The sequence below is a fragment of the Antedon mediterranea genome, chromosome 2, assembly GCF_964355755.1.
Source record: "Antedon mediterranea chromosome 2, ecAntMedi1.1, whole genome shotgun sequence".
In the NCBI taxonomy this organism is placed as follows: Eukaryota; Metazoa; Echinodermata; class Crinoidea; order Comatulida; family Antedonidae; genus Antedon; species Antedon mediterranea.
The window spans coordinates 7078691-7083305 of record NC_092671.1 but is presented as its reverse complement, the minus strand read 5'-3'; positions in this window follow the sequence as shown (position 1 = coordinate 7083305).

The following is a 4615-nucleotide window of genomic DNA, read 5'->3' as shown; positions in this document are numbered from 1 at the left end:
TTTAAAACGACATTCATCAGGTGTTATATAATTGTTTATTTTGTATCGGGTACTGATATCACTGTTCGGACACGTACACAAGCATTTTGATTACGCGCTTTGTTTTGTTGAACGCAACGCAATGACGTAGGCGCAACGAAAGGAAATTGACCAATTACAAATGACAATCTATCGCGTTATGATGGGTTTAATAAATTAGGGCTTAATTGGGAGTACGTTCTTGTGTTGACGTCCAGAATTGGGAACTAACCCCTCTCCCCTGAGATAGATTAAACCGAATTACAGTGTTACTATAACTGGTCGTTAGAGAAGGAGCTAAACTGTAAAAGGCAGCGTGTGGACACTCGAACGGCTAAATTAAGATGTGCATATCTGGAGAAAAAGCATACTAGTGTGAATCAAACAAATGTCAGAAAATCATAATTTACTGTGGCCAACTTATGGATAATTCATGTAGGCCACCAATATTATTGTTTTGCTGTACTTTGATCACGATTAAATCACGTGTTTTGTTATGGATAATTACAGATGTTCTTTAAATTAACCATTAGTAGCAGATAATTAACCAAACACCTGATAAAATGCACACATTTTCGTTGTACGTGTAAGAAAATTGGCAAAATTATAGAAAGTCTTTCATTTGCCAGCATTTTTGACAAAATCGTCTATGCGTAATATAGACATTATATATTGAGAACCAAATAAAATTGGATATTCAACCTTAATGTGTTTAAGTAGTCGTTTTTGAGTACGTATTAATTAAAATAATTTGATTATGTAAATGATAATCAGCATGCGAAAAAGCGCGAAATTTGGACCCGACTAGAATTTGTCGTCATCAAGATTGTGTCTAGTTCGTATACAATATTTTATGTTTATTATATTGCTACATTCTCGACACAGCTGAAGGTGCACTTAATGTAGGAGACTAAAACAAGGGTTTTTCAATTCAAGAAAGCATTGTATTTTACTGATTGTCATTATCACCACTATAATTGAATAACAAACCTCAGTAGTTATCAATTGATACAAAATGTACGGCCGCGCTTAATGTCCCAAGTGACTCCTAAGTATTAGTACGAATTGCTTTCAATTTACGATGACCGAAGACCTACGACCGAGAACCGAGAACCTACGACCGAGGACCGAGAACCTACGACCTACGACCAACTAAGGTAAGGTCAATTTGATGTGTCGTCGGTCGTTTTCTGAACCTGGAAACCATCAAACCTGTGTCGGATAGAGAACGGTGATAAATTAGCCCTGTCGAATGATTCGCAACGGGCTTAGATCAAAAGTGTAGGCAATATCGTCTGCATTTTAAAAATAGAAACGCCTACAAGACAACGATACGCATAATGACTACAGTAGCAGGGTAACTTAGCACTTTTTTTGTGCACTTTGTGACAAAAGCACCAAATTTGGCACAAACCTTCTTTAGGGTATATCTAACAATCCTAGAAGGGGTGCCCAAAAATCGGAACAATTTAAGGACGTCATTTGGACCACGCCCTTTTTTTAGTATTACGTAATTTGGAGAAAACTTAAATTTCGTATACATACCAAGTTTGGTATCAAATTAAAACTCATGAAATGTACATTGCAATACACACATACAAAATATATGATTTCTCTTCAGACGGAATATATAGGTCAAATAATGTAATTATCATATTGAAGGGGATTTTAATCAAAACGCGCCAATATTGTGCTATGTTATGAACATTGTACAGTAGTTATAAGAACCACAACATTATTTTTGTAATAAAACTACTAATATATATTTATCCTGTACCAGTTACTTTCCTTTAACATAATATTAGGAACCACTGAAAAAAAGTATATAAAACATATACTGTATCAAACTTGGCTAAATAATCACTGGACTAAGTAAACAGGCAAAAGACCATTTGACTGACAATTATGGCGTTAGCATCCATAATAATACACGGAGGTGATTATCGACTTTACTTTTTGAAATTATTTATCTGGAAACAAACACTTATAATGGTACAGAGTTGCTAGATGACGAACAAGTTCCACGGCATGGGTAACAAAGACCAGTGCAAGAAAGACCTGCTGAACGGCACTTGCAGTTCCCTGAGCAAAAAGGCAATTCCCATCCACATTAGGGACATGAATACACTACCTGTAAATATCAAAGAAGATTTTAAGAAGTTCTGGGTTATTTCAAAAACAACAAGAAAGTTCTCCTGTATGCCCATTGACCAATCTCATGAGCAGAACAATGAATTAGTAAAAGGAACTGGGGGTGCAGTTGGACTTACAGAAAATCCAACAGCGTTTAAGAGGTGGATGGTGGCGGAGCCAGAACAAGCGAGACTGATTACAGAGTTCGAGAGTCAGTTCATGGTTTATGATCCGAATGACTTTCAGCAACGAGAACAAGGACTCTCTACCCAAGAAACATATAAAGTTCAGGTCAACAGGCTACACAAAACAATTTCAAATGCAGGCAACCCATTCCTCGATAATTGTTCAGAACTTCTGGTCTTGGATGCTCGAGATTGTGACAATGAAAGTCCAGTAGTGACAGTTCGTACAATTCAGGATGTAGGTACTACTCAGTACCAAAAATATTTCAAGGAAGTTATTCTCGACAGAAGTGTTGCAATTCAACAAGCCATCAAACACAATAAGCTGCCGTTGTTCAACACACCACGGTAAAAATCAGTGTCCAAAACAAAGCAACAAGTTAAGAGTTTAAAAAGTGACTGCAGCCTATTCAGTCGACTGTATATTGCAAGTCAATCTCGTGATGGAGATTTGGAAGACTTCTTCATGCATTAAAACCAGCCATGGCCACCCTCTTTGGCAGTAAATGGAAAGCTTCGACTACCAACTAAGAAGTCTGAGTTGCTACAGCATTTGGAGACTGAAGGCCAGCCTGAAACTCCTACATATTTTGACGTAAAGGTGTTTGACGGAGCTGCTATTGTCCATGCTCTTTCCAGCAACCATGCATTTACATGTTATGACTACGGTGATAAGGTGAGTACATTTCTTTGCATTCAGGATTGTATCTATTGTTTAACCACCACATAATTGGTCACTTCTATATGCGGATCGTTATTCTTGTATCATTTGTATGACAGGTCTTTCTACCATGGACCAGACAGCAGCTGCAGAATAGTAACAGAATTGATATAGTGTGGGACACTTACAGAACAGATAGTCTTAAGCAGTCTACAAGAGAAAAAAAGAGGAAAAGGGGTCAGGAGGAAAGTTGGGGGACAAACAAAGATTCCATGGAATTTTTCAGACTTTCTGAAAGATCCAGTAAATAAAGAGGAGTTATTTAACTTTTTAACTACGAAGGTGTCTACCCATGATTACTCTGACTGCAAAGAAGTTTACATTACATCAGGTAAGTTTTATTATGATACATACTAATTTATTTTGTTTGTAACCAAACGATTAATTTACTTATACAGTTTCGTACCAATAATTAATTTAAAAGGCATATTAGATTAGTATGTAATTCTTGATATATGTCCTGTAGGCGAGTCTGATGTATCCCGGACATCTACTCAGCCTATGTCAATCTGCAACCATGAAGAGACCGACTCCAGGATGTGCATTAAAAGGTAGCAGGGTTATTTTGGTGCGTACAGTTGATACTGATGTCATTGTTATCCTGGTTGGTATTTTCTGCAATCTAATAGCCTGTTATCCTGGTACGTGTATCTGGGTCGCATTTGGCATGGGTAAGCACTTCCAATATTTTAATATAAATACCATCTGCCATAACCTAAGAGAGGATAAGTCAAGAGAGCTGCCAGTTTTCCATGCATTTACTTCCCAGTTCTTCGGAAAAGCAAAACACTCCGCATGGGAGACGTGGAACTCATTTCCAGCAGTCACAGAAGCCTTTCAAACCTCTAGGAGTCAACTCATCTCAATTCCAGTTGCTAGAGGAATTTTACATGTCATCTATACTACAAGACTTTAAGAAGTGTTACAAAGCTAAGACAAGATCTTTTTTTAAGAAAGGCACGGACAATGGACAACATTCCTCCTACACAGGTAAGGGGAGCAATTGTGGTTTAATAATTTATTATCAGGTTCATTTTTTTTCTTTCATTAAAAGGTAACACCAATCTTTAAATTGTTTATTGCAGGATGCACTTTTACAGCATTCCAACAGATCCATATACCAAGCAAGCAATTGGACCACCAGTCTACAGCCACAGCAGAATGCTCCATCACCAGAACATGGACACCAGTCTGGACCATACTACCTGAAGCATCCAAGGCATGTGTAGGGAATTGCTAAAGTGTGGCTGCAGGGAACTGCAAGTGCCGTTCAGCAGGTCTTTCTTGCACTGGTCTTTGTTACCCATGCCGTGGAACTTGTTCGTCATCTAGCAACTCTGTACCATTATAAGTGTTTGATTCCAGATAAATAATTTCATAAAGTAAAGTTGATAATCACCTCCATGTATTGTTATGGATGCTAACGCCATAATTGTCAGTCAAATGGTCTTTTGTCTGTTTACTTATATATATATGTTTTATATACTTTTTTTCAGTGGTTCCTAATATTATGTTAAAGGAAAGTACGGTAACTGGTACAGGATATATATATATTAGT